The following is a 17,136-nucleotide window of genomic DNA, read 5'->3' as shown; positions in this document are numbered from 1 at the left end:
GCACTCTAAGTATTATTTCATTATGTGACATTTCGTCTAACCCCCTTCTTACTAGTTAATGCAGTTCTGGCATATGCAATATTCATAAGGCTGGAAATACACTTCTGAAAACACTAGAAATGCTCATGGAATGGCCTCACATTTGGATAGCACCCACAGGCCTAGCATCAGGTTCCATGTAAAGCATGTCGATGCTTTAATCTTTGCTAACGAGAATGGAAATGATTGTCAACATTTTTTTTCTCTCTCATGAGGCCATTGTGTGTTTTTGTAACTTTATTATCAGAAAGCAATAACAAGCAACTGGTGTGTTGTTGTTTTTGAGTCTGGGAATCTGCTTGCTAGATGCTTCCCTCGGCATATTTTAAAGTTAAATATTTGGGTTGCTGTTCCCTTTTCAGGTCCTGCCATGATACAAACTGGCTGGAGCAAGAACGAGCTACGGCCTGGTTCTAATCATTCTGGTGACTGTAGCTTAGACGAGTCCAGACTAAACGGTTGTTACGTAGTATCATTGTTTGGGTATTGACAGCCCCCAGAGACCTTGTGAAGCTATGGAAACTTCCTGAAGAAAAATATTGTTGCTATTGCTTTTGAATTATACTAGGCCGTTTAAAGAGGTTTGAGCATAAGGTGAATAGTCACACTTGGAAGAAGTATTGTTAGGTAACTCTGCATTTCAATACATATGTCCATGAGAAGAGGCGGGGACAAGTAGTTTCAGCATTGGGATTAAGGGTCATGAATCCTGGCTTTATTGTGGGCTCTGCTGCTAGCTCAGGGGGTAATGTTAGGCAAGTTTCTAGGCCTCTCTGTGTTTGCCCATGGGGATAACACTTCCCTACCTCTCAGGGGTATTGCAAAGCGTAGTTAATCGATATTGTGCAGTGCTCTGCAATGTTTGGATTAAAGGGACTACATAAATGACAACTCTTGTTTCTGTTTATGTGAGGGACTCTGTATACCATTCTCTACTATCACTGCTGATTGATTTGTCTGAGACTGGGAAACGGGAAAGAACACTGACCTTCAAAACAAATTATTTCCCACTGCTTTACTGTTTTCTGTGTGCCCCGCCTTTCCCACTGACCGCTGTCCCCGCAACATTGTTCTTCTAGAGATCTGAATCCACGGCTTCTGGGTCCTATAACACCCCAATATTAAGGCACCCAAAATCAGTGGCCAACAGAATGAGTGAAAACGTTGGTCCTGGTTCTTCCTTGGGAACCTATCTTCTGTCCTGCAGGCTCTGAGGTTACATGTACTGTTTCTTTAAATCTGAAGCAAGAAGCCAGTCGGGACCAGGCTGGGGAAGGTTCTAGGCAGCAGCTCTGCAGTGAAGGTATGGGGATAATGCTGCTCTCCTTAGTCTAAGAGAGTTCCGTGTCCATTGTTAGCGGAAAAAGCAACTGGGTCTGCACCCCTTCCTTGTTGCCACATGGCAGAGGCAATGCATGTTCCTTCCTTTGCAGCAGTGCAAGAAGCAGCCTCCATTTCTAGGCCTCCTTTTTGCACAAACCTGATGTTATCTCTGCTCTGACTAGACAGTTATTTAAGGGCACAAAGGCTGAATCATGACCGTGAGGATGCAGAAAATGGCTCAGAAGTGAGTCCCACATTCTTCGACCATGGGATGGTGTTCCAAGAAGGAGGAGTGCTAGGCAGAGATGGGCTCCACCTAACGAAGAGAGGGAAGAGCATCTTCGCAAGCAGGCTGGCTAACCTAGTGAGGAGGGCTTAAAGTAGGTTCACTGGGAGAAGGAGACCAAAGCCCTGAGGTAAGTGGGGAAATAGGATCCCGGGAGGAAGCGCAAGCAGGAGAGTGCAAGAGGGGAGGACTCCTGTCTCAGACTGAGAAAGCGGGACGATCAGCGAGTTATCTTAACTGCCTATACACAAATGCAAGAAGCCTGGGAAATAAGCAGGGAGAACTGGAAGTCCTGGCACTGTCAAGGAACTATGATGTGATTGGAATAACAGAGACTTGGTGGGATAACTCGCATGACTGGAGTACTGTCATGGATGGTTATAAACTATTCAGGAAGGACAGGCAGGGCAGAAAAAGTGGGGGAGTTGCATTGTATGTAAGAGAGGAGTATGACTGCTCAGAACTCCGGTATGAAACTGCAGAAAAACCTGAGAGTCTCTGGATTAAGTTTAGAAGTGTGAGCAACCAGGGTGATGTCATGGTGGGAATCTGCTATAGACCACCAGACCAGGGGGATGAGGTGGACAAGGCTTTCTTCTGGCAACTAGCAGAAGTTACTAGATCGCAGCCCTCGTTCTCATGGGAGACTTTAATCACTCTGGTATCTGCTTGGAGAGCAATACAGCGGTGCACAGACAATCCAGGAAGTTTTTGGAAAGTGTAGGGGACAATTTCCTGGTGCAAGTGCTGGAGGAACCAACTAGGGGCAGAGCTCTTCTAGACCTGCTGCTCACAAACAGGGAAGAATTAGTAGGGGAAGCAAAAGTGGATGGGAACCTGGGAGTCAGTGACCATGAGATGGTTGAGTTCAGGATCCTGACACAAGGAAGAAAGGAGAGCAGCAGAATACGGACCCTGGACTTCAGAAAAGCAGACTTTGACTCCCTCAGGGAACTGATGGGCAGGATCCCCTGGGAGAATAACATGAGGGGGAAAGGAGTCCAGGAGAGCTGGCTGTATTTTAAAGAATCCTTATTGAGGTTGCAGGAACAAACCATCCCACTGTGTAGAAAAAATAGCAAATATGGCAGGTGACCAGCTTGGCTTAACAGTGAAATCCTTGCTGATCTTAAACACAAAAAAGAAGCTTACAAGAAGTGGAAGATTGGACAAATGACCAGGGAGGAGTATAAAAATATTGCTCAGGCATTCAGGAGTGAAATCAGGAAGGCCAAATCACACTTGGAGTTGCAGCTAGCAAGGGATGTTAAGAGTAACAAGAAGAGTTTCTTCAGGTATGTTAGCAACAAGAAGAAAGTCAAGGAAAGTGTGGGCCCCTTACTGAATGAAGGAGGCAACCTAGTGACAGAGGATGTGGAAAAAGCTAATGTACTCAATGCTTTTTTTGCCTCTGTCTTCACGAACAAGGTCAGCTCCCAGACTGCTGCACTGGGCAGCACAGTATGGGGAGGAGGTGACCACCCCTTTGTGCAGAAGAAGTGGTTCGGGACTATTTAGAAAAACTGGACGAGCACAAGTCCATGGGCCGGATGCACTGCATCCGAGGATGCTAAAGGAGTTGGCTGATGTGATTGCAGAGCCATTGGCCATTATCTTTGAAAACTCATGGCGATTGGGGGAGGTCCCGGATGACTGGAAAAAGGCTAATGTAGTGCCCATCTTTAAAAAAGGGAAGAAGAGGATCCAGGAAACTACAGGTCAGTCAGCCTCACCTCAGTCCCTGGAAAAATCATGGAGCAGGTCCTTAAGGAATCAATTCTGAAGCACTTAGAGGAGAAGAAAGTGATCAGGAACAGTCAGCATGGATTCACCAAGGGCAAGTCATGCCTGACTAACCTAATTGCCTTCTATGACGAGATAACTGGCACTGTGGATGAGGGGAAAGCAGTGGATGTGTTATTCCTTGACTTTAGCAAAGCTTTTGATACGGTCTCCCACAGTATTCTTGCCAGCAAGTTAAAGAAGTATGGGCTGGATGAATGGACTATAAGGTGGATAGAAAGCTGGCTAGATTGTCGGGCTCAACGGGTAATGATCAATGGCTCCATGTCTAGTTGGCAGCCGGTATCAAGCGGAGTGCCCCAAGGGTTGGTCCTGGGGCCGGTTTTGTTCAGTATCTTCATTAATGATCTGGAGGATGGCGTGGAATGCACTCTCAGCAGGTTTGCAGATGACACTAAACTAGGAGGAGTGGTAAATACGCTGGAAGGTAGGGATAGGATACAGAGGGACCTAGACAAATTAGAGGATTGGGCCAAAAGAAATCTGATGAGGTTCAACAAGGACAAGTGCAGAATCCTGCATTTAGGATTGAAGAATCCCATTCACTTTACAGACTAGGGACCGAATGGCTGGGCAGCAGTTCTGCAGAAAAGGACCTAGGGGTTACAGTGGACGAGAAGCTGGATATGAGTCAACATTGTGCCCTTGTTGCCAAGAAGGCTAATGGCATTTTGGGCTGTATAAGATGCGGCATTGCCAGCCGATCGAGGGACGTGATCATTCCCCTCTATTTGACATTGGTGAGGCCTCATCTAGAGTACCATGTCCAGTTTTGGGCCCCACACTACAAGAAGGATGTGGAAAAATTGGAAAGAGTCCAGCAGAGGGCAACATGACTTATGAGGAGAGGCTAAGGGAACTGGAATTGTTTAGTCTGCAGAAGAGAAGAATGGGGGGGGGGGATTTGATAGCTGCTTTCAACGACCTGAAAGGGGGTTCCAAAGAGGATGGATCTAGACTGTTCTCAGTGGTAGCAGATGACAGAACAAGGAGTAATGGTCTCAAGTTGCAGTGGGGGAGGTTTAGGTTGGATATTAGGAAAAACTTTTTCACTGGGAGGGTGGTGAAGCACTGGAATGGGTTATCTAGGGAGGTGGTGGAATCTCCTTCCTTAGAGGTTTTTAAGGTCAGGCTTGACAAAGGCCTGGCTGGGATGATTTAGCTGGGAATTGGTCCTGCTTTGAGCTGGGGGTTGGACTAGATGACCTCCTGAGGTCCCTTCCAACCCTGATAGTCTATGATTCTATAATTCTAAAGCTTCCTGCATTCGTGTTTGCTGTGGCCCTGTTTTAGGCGACCTTCCCCCACGTTTGGGCTTTAGCAGATTGTGGGAGGGTATTATGTCTGCAAGGAGAGGGTGGGCTGAGGTTGTAGCAGTGACGTGGATGCACTAGCTAGCTGTTACACCTGCAGAGAAGAAGGATGCTCCAGTGGTTATTCTGTTAGCCTGGGTTTCAGGAGACCTGGGTTCAATTTCTTGCTCTGCCTCAGACTTCCTTGGACAAGTCACTTGGTCTCTCCCTGCCTTAGTTCCCCACCCGTAGAATGGCAGTAATAGCACCGTCCTACCACAGAGAGGCGGTGTGGGGATCGAGATATTAATGTCTGGGAGGTGCTCAGATACTCTGGAGATGGGGGCCATGTAAGTACCTAAGCTAGATAAATGGCCTTGCATTAGCGATAAGCGCTTCTGGTGTGGGCCAGGGGGAAAGATCCTTTCCCATCTTGATGCCTGGCCAGTGCCCAGCCCGTTTACTTGGGGCCCTGTGCAGAAGGGAGAGGATTTGGGCCCTTGTCAGTTGGCATTTGCAGCCCAGGATAATGAAAATCCCCCACGCTGCACTGAAATGTGCGAATTGCACTTCCGGGCTGACTGAACCTCACCTTCCAGTGAAGCTTTGTTACTGTACATGAAGTGAATCATTTTTCAATTAGAGGCTTCCACTGTCTCTTGCCATTTCTTTAACACAAAAGCCGTGCCTTCCCACTGTGAACAGAATAATGCACCGCCAGGATGTGGTTCCGTATGTACGTGGAGGGTGGCTGTGTCAGGAGAGGATGGCTTTCAGTCAAAGGCTGCTTTGAGATGCAGGGAGATGGGTGAGGGAAAGTAATTTGGGGCTTTTCTAATTGAAGTAGCTGCCTAATTGAGGGCGAAGTCCATTGGCCTGGCACGTTCCTGTGCTGGAACAAGCCCGAGCAGACACTTGCATGGTGAGTGATGTCATGAGACGGATTTACCTTTCCTTATCACTGATTTTTGAGGAGAGAGGGGCTGGGGATGCTCTTACCATCCTGCGCTCGACTAGATTTAGCATGGCATTCAGATTCAAGGCCAGTGAGGGCTGACGTTCAGGTCCTGAGCTATTCTGGCAAGATTTCCGGTCGAGGCGGTGGAACAATTTGTATAGTGGGGGTGCTGAGAGCCATTGAACCAAACTGTAAACCCTGCATATGATTGAAACAACTTCAAGCCAGGGGGTGCAGCAGCACCCCTACTTCCAGCACCTGTGTTTCTGTTCCCCTCTACCACAAATACCAAAAATCTCTTGAGATCAGCTTTCTAGTGAGATTTCGGCCATTTTGGGCTGCAGCCAATGAGAATCCAGAAAATAGGACCTTCCCTTTCATCCAACCCGGGTGAAAACTGTGGGAGGATGGGTCTGAATCTGACCCGTCCCTGAAAGGATGAGGTGAAAGTTCTGGTCCAGCTTCATCTAAATTTGGAGACAATACTATAAAATGGGGAAGATCCATTTCCAAAGCAACTGCACACGGGACCAAATCAGCTGACGTTTGTGCTGTTGCCCCATAAACAAAAAGCAGGGCTATACGCTGTATCAGTGGTTCTCAGACTCTGGGTCGAGACCCCAAAGTGGGTCGCCAGGACCAGTATTAGACTCGCTGGGACCCATGGGTGAAGCCGAAGCTTGAGTGCTTTAGCCCGGGGCAGCGGGGATCGGGCTCCGCCCCTTCTTCCCCCACCCAGGGTCATGCAGTAATTTTTGTTGTTAGAAGTGCAGTGAAGTTTGAGAACCGCTGCGCTGTATTAATCGGCATCCCCATTTAGGTCCATCTCGTCTAGCAAGAAAGCAGGTTGGCACCAGCAGGTCAGGTGCTGCACTGCTTATAAAACAGGAGGTGACCACTCCTGAAAATACCGCTCCTGTTGCCTCAGACTCTGCCTGCACAGCTCTTCACACGCCAGCGTGCCTGGTTCCACAAGCACTGCCGCTGCTCCTCTCAGTCTGCTCAACAGCGTGATCGGAGCAGCCTCCTTTGGGACTGTTCCATCTCCCTGGGGAGTTCAGCAACAGCTTCTATTCCCCTGGGTGGGCAGGTCCGACGCACGCTGGAGCACCTGGCTGAGAAACCATCTGAAAATGGGACACGCTGAACTGGGAAAGAGCCTGTCTTCTCCTGCCTCTCGTTGGGGGTGGATTTCCGCCTTCTTGCAGTGTCCTCCTCCTCCTGTCTCCTGGCTAGGAAGTTTATGGGGGAGGAAGCGGAAAGGCTCTCTCACACACTGCAGTGTTAAGGGGCCAGGCTGTGCATGCCTGCCTGCCCTCTCTCTGCTGCTCTGGGCTCTGCCCTCTGGAGCCATGTCCAAAGCAGGGAGGTGAGTCCCACGCTCAGCTTTCGGCTCCTCTCTCCCCAGGGCCGGCTCCAGGGTTTTGGCCACCCCAAGCAGCCAAAACCAAAAAAAAAAAAAAAGCCGCGATCGCGATCTAAAAAAAGCCGCGATCGCGATCTGCGGCGGCAATTCGGCGGGAGATCCTTCACTCCCAGGCGGAGTGACTGACCCTCCGCCGAATTGCCGCCGAATACCTGGAACTGCCGCCGCTGTCCGGAACGGCCGCCCCTGTCCGGAACGGCCGCCCCAAGCACCTGCTTGAGAAGCTGGTGCCTGGAGCCGGCCCTGTCTCCCCCACCTCCTCCCCACGTTGGCCCTTAGCGCTCGGAGGGCATAATCACTTTTCTACTTATTTAAACAGTGCCAGCAGCAGCCTGGGGTGGAGAGATTGGGGCAGGGTTTGGAGACCACAGGGCGAGCATGGCTGCATCTAGATGTGCTATGCCATTTCACAAAGCCCAGACCACTAAGCCCTGGAAACAGGGACCAGTCTGGCCACGCTGAGCTGCATCTTCTGAGCATGAAAATGGGCCATCTCTGATCAGGGCCGGCTCCAGGGTTTTGGCCGCCCCAAGCAGCCAAAAAAAAAAAAAAAAGCCGCGCTCGTGATCTGCGGCGGCAATTCGGCGGAAGGTCCTTTGCTCCGAGCGGGAGTGAGGGACCGTCCGCCGAATTGCCGCCGAATAGCTGGACCTGCCGCCCCTCTCCGGAGTGGCCGCCCCAAGCACCTGCTTGCCAAGCTGGTGCCTGGAGCCGGCCCTGTCTCTGATAATACTCTTACGTAGCACTTTTCATCCGTTGATCTGTTGGTGCTTTACAAAGGAGGCCAGCACTCTTCTTGCCATTGGTCAGATGGTGAAACTGAGGCACAGAGCAGTGAAATGACTTGACCACGGTCACCCAGCAGAGGTGGGAATAAAACCAAGTTCTCCTGGCTAGTCCCACTTTAGGAATCCGAATGATTCTAAAGGAATCAATCTTTGTTCAAACCCAGTCACTATTCAAAGGACCAGGGCTATCATGCTGGGGAGGAGACACTGTGTTTTCTCCTACAGAACAAAAATTGAATCCCTGCGCTAAGTGCAAAACTGAACTCAGACTGAGCTGCAAGGAGCACCTCTGTAATATAAAATAAATAGACAATTTCTGTAAAAGCCTGATTCTCATATTTTCCTCACATCAAAACAGTGCTATTTCTGGAAAGCATTTCCCACTAGAGTTGCTGTGAAACGCTCGACAACAGCTACTGCTCAGCAGTTACCTTGCAGGAGAAACTCCAGTCCTCAAAGGGAAATGGTGAGAAGCAAATGTGGAAACTCCCTTACTAAGAAAAGGAAAAACAGCCTCCAGTATTTTACAGCCATCACTCCAAATGCTACAGGTAAACTGTAGTGGTTTGGACCAAATTTCACATGGGCTTAGATCACGGGTGGGCAAACTTTTTGGCCTGAGGGCCGCATCGGGTTTCCAAAATTGTATGGAGGGCCGGTTAGCAGAGGCTGTGCCTCCCCAAACAGCCAGGCGTGGCCCAGCCCCGCCTCCTTTCTGACCCCCCCCCCCACTTCTCACCCCCTGACACCTCACCAACCCTCCCTGTCCGCCCCCAGAACCCCTGCCCCTGACTGCTCCCCGCTGCCCCATCCAACCCCCCCTCTTCTTCCTGACTGCCCCCTGGGGACCTCTGCCCCCATTCAACCCCCCTGTTCCCCACCCTCTGACTGCCCTGACCCCTGTCCACACCTCCACCCCCTGACCACCACCCCGAACTCCCCTGCCCTCTCTCCAACCCCCCCGCTACGTGCCCCCTTACCGCGCTGCCTGACGCACCGATGGCTGGCGGCGCTACAGTCACGCTGCCCAGAGCACCAGGACAGGCAGCCGTGCCGCCCAGCTGGAGCCTGCCACACCCCCGCGCAGCACAGAGCACCGGGTCAGGCCCCGGCTCTGCAGCTGTGCTGCCCCAGGAGCTCGCAGCCCCGCCGCCCAGAGCATAGCACCGGCGGTGGAACGAGCTGAGGCCTTGGGGGAGGGGGAACAACAGGGGAGGGGCTGGGTGGTAGCCTCCTGGGGCAGGAGCTCAGGGGCCAGGCAGGAGGGTCCTGTGGGCCGGATGTGGCCCGTGGGCCGTAATTTGCCCACCTCTGGCTTAGATTAAGGTGACCAGACGTCCCAATACTGAGGTTTTGTCTTATATAGGACCCTATTATCCCCTTCATCTCCCCCTCTCCATCCTGATTTTTCTCACTGGTTGCCTGGTCACCCTATCTTAGGTCTGGTCTGTACAGTGTCTGCACTGATTTAACTGTTTCACTTAGGGGTGTGATTTTATACTGTATGGTTATACCAGTACAACCCCTAGTACGGGCACAGTTATACTGGCATAAAGGTGCCTTTTCCTTTATCGTTTATTCCTCTTCTCATACAGGAATAGCTAGACTGGTCTAAGCACTGCAGCCACACTAGGGAGCTTGTACCTTTTTATACCGGGATAGTTAAAGTGGTACAAAAACTATGTGTAGACAATCCCTCAGACAGGATACAGCCCCACACTGCCGCCTCTTTGAATCAGGCTGCTGCTGCTTTTCCAAGGCTCGGGGCTTCCTGAGCGAAGGATTTCTTTGGGCTTGTGCTCCTTGATTTGTTCGCTCCTCTTCCTTTTCCTTAGGAATATTTTCACCGACTCAGCATAGCTCCTTCCTGCTGCTAGCATAATTCAAGACATAACTTTGCCGTGACTGCAGATGCCGGAAAGGAAATTGAAAGATTAACAAGTCCAGGCTGCTTCTCTCCCCCCCTCCCCCCCCCGCCCCCCCCGTCTTCTCATGATTATTATTATTTAAAGGTGTGAGTGTGTTGGGCATTGTAGGGAAATCCACATACACCCCCGCCATACTGCCTATCTTTCATCTCCCTTCCCAGGTTTGGCATTAGTCATAAACCCAGATGTTAGAAGGCAGAGCTCAGCAGATCACCAGATGAATATACTCGCACGCTGCTTGGAAGGGTTCATATGTTTCACATGACCCAGCGTCAGTTGCTGATGCTTCCCCCCACCTCTCTTCCCCCCTCTCTCCCTCTCACACACACCCAGAGCCAGCCTCCTTTCATTTAAAGTGTGTTTTTGCCTGCACGTGAGCCATTCATCCGAAAAGCTCTAGAAGCAAAGCCTGCAGAAGGGCTAGTGGTTTGCAGCTGCTCCCATGCTTGTCTGGTGGCATGTTCTGCATGTGTGAAATCTTGCAGTGTTGCAAGCAGGTTTGGGGTTTTGTTTTTTTTTTCTTCTCCCCCACTCTCTCTTGCTAAGCTGCTGAGGATGGAGATTGCTGTGGTTCGCTCTGGATCGCCGCCAGTGTCTATCTAAGAGACCGTTAGCCGGGAGATGGGATGTGGTAGCATTGTGGAACTCCTTGCAGACACACACACAGAGGGAGGGGAGAGGAGAGGAGAAAAGGGCTGTGCCTGCCTCCTAGCGAACCACACAGAGGAGGAGGGACAGGGAAATGGATGCTGCTTGTTAGGCCATAGGCCTGCTTAATCTGGATTTAATGGGATGCTTTTTTCTGTGGACAATCTGGTTGAAATCTGAAGTGCTGCTGCTGCCGCTGAGGTGAAAAAAAGAAAGGTAACGTGTGCCTTTGTTTTCAGAGAGGGACTTCGGTGGGGCCATGGCTTGTGCTGCATATTTAAAATGCTGTTGGAAGAACAGCTCAAAATAGATCTTTTATCTCTTATCATGTGTAATTAAAAACAAATCTCTCTATAAAATACAAGGGCTTCCCCTCCCCCACTGATTTGAAATGGAGAGACAGAAATGTGTGTGTTTGCAGGGGGTTAAAAATGAATAAATGTTGTGTTCCAGAAGCAGAGGTGCTAGCAGTATGAATTCATTGGGGGTGGGGAGCAGGGCTTTGGGAGGTGGAGATGCATGCTTCCATTGACTGCTAAGATGGACTGTTCTTTCTACATTCCAAATGGCTGCAGCAAGTTAAATGCAGAGCTGGGGGTTGCAAAAGCAAAGCCCCAGAAATATTTTCACTTCAAGCATGCTCCTCTTCCTAGATTACAGCAGAAAAGTTGCTACATATGAAGTCTAGAAATGGCAAATAAATGGCCCTGTTTCTAATCTCCTGTGCATATAACTATATGCACTGCAAATGGGTACAAGTAAGATTGTTTTCTCGACTGCATTGTTAACCCTGTTTGCTGCTGGGAGAGAATTAGAAAAGTAGATTTGAGCATCTAATGCAAAATTTCCAGGAGAGACAATTGTTTCTAATAATAGCTCTGGCACTGGTTTAGTAATACACATCCAGGCGCGTGAGTGATCCAGCAATACTTGCTCGGAGACAACCCAGGTTGTGGAGAAATGTGAACCGCAGCCTTTAAAACATTGTCCTGAGCAAAGTAAAAATAGCTGCACTTAGACATCTTTTAAATGGAAAGGGGAGTATTGTGTATGTTTGTATGTTCTGTGTGGCACTTAATGGCTCACCACGGAGCTTATAGTTAAAGTGCCCATGCCTTTTTCTAAAGCTACGGAGCCTTATTCGGCTTTCCCTTGTCCCAGTTTTATACCAGTGTAACTCCACTCACTTCAACTCACTTCTTCTGGATTCATACTACTCGGATTTTGTGAACAGCCCTGAGGATGTGTGTAGTGCAAGGAATTGGGAGCTCTGGTTTGTGTGACCGTGCTGTTTTCCCTGCCGAAAACAGAATCCCTGGCACCAGAGAGATCTTGATGGTGCTAAACTAGAAGATTGATTCTCTTTCGCGTTCTGGGGATGGCAGAGGGCCCACAAGGAGGGCTGCTGTGTGAATAGCTGACTGCACACTGTTTGAACCCGTTGCTTGCTGCTGACCCTGGCAATGTTACTGTGTTTTGGCTCAGGATGGCTGCTCAGAGCTACTTGTTCTAACCTTTCTGGCACAAGTTACCAGAAGCTTATCCTCTGCTGAAAACGTGCAGCAAGGAATATTTTAGAAAAGAGACACAGTAGAGCCATGCTGATTCATACCAGCTGAGGATCTGGCCCCAACCTGTCAGAACTATTTGGGGTTTGTCCTTTCTCAATAATCTGGGGTCCATTTGTAATTTTTTTTAATACCACTAAGGTCCGGTGGCAAACCAATTCTTTCAAGCAGCCTTTCATGGTAGTTTGGTTTGGGATGTAACCTTTAGGAACAGCATAATCAACCCACGCACTGCAGCGTATGGGGGCCTGCTGCTGCTCCCATTCCAATCTTCCATTGATTTCATTGGTGCAGGAATAAACCCAAACTGGTGAGTGCTTGTAAATTGCCCTATGCTGTAGCAGGAAAAGCCGCTGGTGGGGTACAGTTTCAGCAGCAGACAAGTCTGATCATTTTCTGCCATTGAACATGGAGTTTATTTAAGCACAAAGCGTGCGGAGGGCACTGTGGCAGAAGCCGTTGGTGGCTAAATAGCTGTTGCTTCCTTTAATTAGAGACAATATTTGAAATGCATGGGAATCAACATCAACCTGAGCTGCTAACGGGCACTGTGTTTTCTGCAAAGTAAGGGATCAATCAGGAGGGGAGGAAAATGGCAGAAATTGCTATTCGTAGTTCCCAGGGACTTGTCTTCATGTACAGTGCTGCAGCACCGCTGTCACACCTTAGTGAAGACACTACTACATCGACGGGAGAATTTCTCCATCAGCATAGTTTATCCATCTCCCCGAGACGCGGTAGCTATGTTGACGGTAGAAGCTCTCCTGTCGACCTAGCACTATTGACACCGGGATTTTGTTCACACCCTGGGGTGACGTAGTTATACCAATGTAAGTTTGTATCATAGAATCATAGAATATCAGAGTTGGAAGGGACCTCAGGAGGTCATCTAGTCCAACCCCCTGCTCAAAGCAGGACCAATCCCCAACTAAATCATCCAGCCAGGGCTTTGTCAAGCCTGACCTTAAAAACCTCTAAGGAAGGAGATTCCACCACCTCCCTAGGTAACCCATTCCAGTGCTTCACCACCCTCCTAGTGAAAAAGTTTTTCCTAATACCCAACCTAAACCTCCCCCGTTGCAACTTGAGACCATTACTCCTTGTTCTGATACATCCCTCGATCTGCTGGCAATGCTCCTACTTATATAGCCCAAAATGCTGTTAGCCTTCTTGGCAACAAGGGCACACTGTTGACTCATACCCAGCTTCTCGTCCACTGTACCGCCTAGGAACTGCTGCCTAGCTGCTCAGTCCCTAGTCTGTAGCAGTGCATGGGATTCTTCCATCCTAAGTGCAGGATTCTGCACTTGTCCTTGTTGAACCTCATCAGATTTCTTTTGGCCCAATCCTCTAATTGGTCTAGGTCCCTCTGTATCCTATCCCTACCTTCCAGCATATCTACCACTCCTCCCAGTTTAGTGTCCTCTGCAAACTTGCTGAGAGTGCGGGAGTGCAATCCACGCCATCCTCCAGATCATTAATGAAGATATTGAACAAAACCGGCCCCAGGACTGACCCTTGGGGCACTCCTCTTGATACCGGCTGCCAACTAGACATGGAGCCATTGATCACTACCCGTTGAGCCCGATGATCTAGCCAGCTTTCTGTCCACCTAATAGTCCATTCATCCAGCCCATACTTCTTTAACTTGCTAGCAAGAATACTGTGGGAGACTGTATCAAAAGCTTTGCTAAAGTCAAGGAATAACACGTCCACTGCTTTCCCCTCATCCACAGACCCAGTTATCTCATCATAGAAGGCAGTTAGGTTAGTCAGGCATGACTTGCCCTTGGTGAATCCATGGTGACTGTTCCTGATCATTTTCTTCTCCTCTAAGTGCTTCAGAATTGATTCCTTGAGGACCTGCTCCATGATTTTTCCAGGGACTGAGGTGAGGCTGACTGGCCTGTAGTTCCCCAGATCCTCCTTCTTCCCTTTTTTAAAGATGGGCACTACATTAGCCTTTTTCCAGACATCTGGGACCTCCCCCGATCCTTAGTCTGCAAGTGAGGAGTCAGCTACTCAGCAGGAGTAAGGCTGGCTGGATTTAGCCCTGTGAGAATGTAAAATAAACCCTTGTGCTCTAGGTAAAGTTGCTTTTTAAGACACATGCTAGGATTGTGGTACCTGTGCTATTATGAAAACATAGCTAGGTACAAGAGTGATCACTGGTTTAATAATTTAGAGGAATTATTACCCACTCTTGATCTGATAGGCATCTTCTAGTGCTCTCCTCCCCAGGCACTCTGAATTTATTAATGGAGAGTGAAAATTTTCAGCTACTACATCCTGTGAGCTGACTGTCAAATCATATAGGGCCTCATCCAACATCCATAGAAATTAGTGAGAGCCTTGCCATTGATTTCAATGGCCATTGGATCAAGCCTTTACGGGTGATATGACACGTGACAGCACAACTTTTTATGTACAGCATCTTCCATACAAACAGTACCCCAAAATATTTTACAGACTTAAAGACCGCAGCGAGGCGGAAAAATAGGATGATGGTTATTGCTGTTGGTTAGTATTTGTATAATACCAGGAGAGTCTTGGGGGCTTAAATAACCGCAGAGGGAGAGTAAAACCACAGGGTATAGACAGGAGAGGAAAGATCCATTGAAATGAGATGGAGAGTCATTGCAGTGGAAATGACGGCTGTGGCAGGAGCTGCAGTGGAGGAGGCTATCGCACCGAGCAAGGTCTGATGTGAAAAGAGGCCAGTGATAGACAGCCGTGGAGAGGACAGAGAACAAGGTCGATGAAGAATGGGGTGATGATGGAAGTGTCTTGGTTTATATGAAAGGAATGTAAGAGTTAGATGGGTTCAGTATTCAGCAGCATCTCCTGAAGATGGTGCCTGATCTTTCACCGGGGCTAAGAAGGGCTGGACTGGATCAAATGTGGATTGCAATCCACCAGGCAATGCCTTGGTGCTGCAGGAAGTGGTGTTGGGGACTGAGTATATAACAGCCTCTTGGCACGTGCACTTTGTAAAGTATGAGCACTAGTTGCTAAGTCCTCCCAAGCCCCCTTCCAAGCTAGGTCTGTGAATATCAGTATTACCCGCTTTACAGATGGGGAAAATGGAAGAAGAAAAATGATTCTCTGTGGCCTTATAGTGGAGTTTAGGTGTCCCAGCTTCCTGGTATTGAGATCTATCCACTAGAGACCACAACTGATTGCCAAAGCGCTCTTCTCTCTGATTTAGTAATAGAGGCTCCCGTGTGGTGGGTGGGGGGACGCTGTCATGTTGATGAACTACAAACACAAGGAGTTTGATTCTCTCTTCCTCTGTTCCAAGCCACCTTTGCACTCTGGCTCCTTATGGGGCAGCTGGGGGCCTGATGACCTACTTCTTTGGCTACAACAGCCCCCTAAGGGCTGTTCACTAGATGAGTCACTGGAGCATGGTGTGCTCTGGTCATGATCACTTCCCTATTACACCCCCTATTCCAGGGCTGTCATAGAGATGTTCCAGCAGCTCCATGAAGTATCCCTGTACAATGGGTGTATTCCCAGGGGGCTCCTGTTTAAATCCCTGGAGGAACTTAAAACACAAGAGAGAACCGAACCCAGGGTCTTGGCCTCTTTTGGTGCTTAAAGAGCCCATTGCGCTTTTCATAAGAGTAGGAATGTTCCAAATTCCATTTCAGCTAACTAGACACTTTCTGCATTAAATTCCCACTGCAATTTTCGATTGGATATGGCTTTCTTCTTTGCTTCTTTGCTGTTGTGGAATGTTGCCTCATGCTGGTTGCTGCATTTCAACCCAGAGGTGGCTACCTTTTACGTGCTGGTGATGAAGTGACCCTTTTGTCCTTTACCTGCTTCACTGGAGTGTTGTATGACTTAATTAAGCAAAGTTTGTAAAGTTCATTGAAATCACCAAACAAAGAACTTTATATAAAAGCGAAGTATTACAATGCTTCACACCTAGTCTAGAAGGCGAGCTGCAGTATTTGTAAAAATAAAACACGCTGGAAATGATTCAAAACAATTGCTAACCCATTTCGTCCCATATAAGTCCTTACGCGATGTGATTATTGCAGGAGTGTGTGAGTGCTTTTAGACAATGAATGCTATGCTGGCAAATGTGCAAGGCTTTGATTCTGTGTTTAGATTTTTCTTTCTTAGAAGTTCAAAATCTCTCAATCAAAATAAATCCACTCTTGTTTTAGTTTCCTAGCCACATGGGTTCCAGCGTGGCTAGAGCCATACCACACACACTGAACTATCATCGGTATCCTGTCCGTCTGTGCTGAAAGCACCAGTATAGTCAGGAACAGCTCTGCCAATCGCAGAGCAGCAAAACATCTGACCCTAATGCTGTTAGACAGCATTTGCATAGGACAAGTCTTCTGTGAAAACTGCCGTATCAAGCAAATGGTTTTCAGAATCAGCACAAAATCCTGTAGTCAAAAATCTTCACAACAGCACTTTCAATTAAGCTTCCTAAATCCCAAACCAAACAACCACTCCATCCCCTTTATTATCAGCATGCGCCTACCCTACGCAATGTCACAGAGAATCTCTCCAGTTTTTACCATATTCATTTGTTACTGAAACTTTACTCCCGTCAGCGAGAGACTGTAGATCACACTGTTTTTTAAAGGTCTGTTTTGCCCTTGATATATACATGAATGGTAACTCTTATTAGCATCGCTGAAATTCTATGTTGGGTTTCTCTAGGGTGCCCGTCACCATGGTACCCAACAGCCACGTATGCTTTTGTATCAAGGGGGAGATTGGACCCCTTCATTTTCAAATGAAATATTTGCTGTAGAGGACGAGGGTGTCTTAGGGGATTTGTAATAAGATATGGTGCCTGGTTTATATACGCGCACACACAACCCAATGATGAAGCAAGCTGGAGAAAAGCAAATTGCTAAGGCTCCTCCTATAGCTTCTTGTGATGTTAAAGTTGTTGGGATTAAAAAAAACAAACAAACTCTGGAGAGGTTTAGACGCCATGGGAAATTCTATAGCCATTTAGGAAACGGTGACATGGCAACAGAAGGCTTCCACTTGGACTCATGCAGCAAGATGAAATTGGATGGGGGAGGGGAGATGTATACCT

General features: G+C 48.4%; 1 protein-coding gene across 12 annotated transcripts in view; it reads left to right on the top strand.

Moving 5' to 3' along the window:
- Positions 1-17,136, top strand: part of FRMD4A (FERM domain containing 4A) — a 529,915-nt gene that overhangs the window by 310,186 nt on the left and 202,593 nt on the right. For 3 of the 12 annotated variants that reach the window (XM_065553805.1, XM_024111842.3, XM_065553759.1), the window contains exon 1: positions 10,535-10,707. The exons of the other annotated variants lie outside the window; for them this stretch is intronic. The gene's annotated coding sequence lies outside the window, so the exon portion shown is untranslated. Of the gene's footprint in view, positions 1-10,534; positions 10,708-17,136 lie in introns of those variants that run through there. 12 annotated transcript variants of the gene reach the window in all.

The sequence above is a fragment of the Chrysemys picta genome, chromosome 1, assembly GCF_011386835.1.
Source record: "Chrysemys picta bellii isolate R12L10 chromosome 1, ASM1138683v2, whole genome shotgun sequence".
Classification (NCBI taxonomy): Eukaryota; Metazoa; Chordata; order Testudines; family Emydidae; genus Chrysemys; species Chrysemys picta.
The sequence above is the reverse complement of the archived record's forward strand: the minus strand, read 5'-3'. Positions and strand labels throughout refer to the sequence as shown.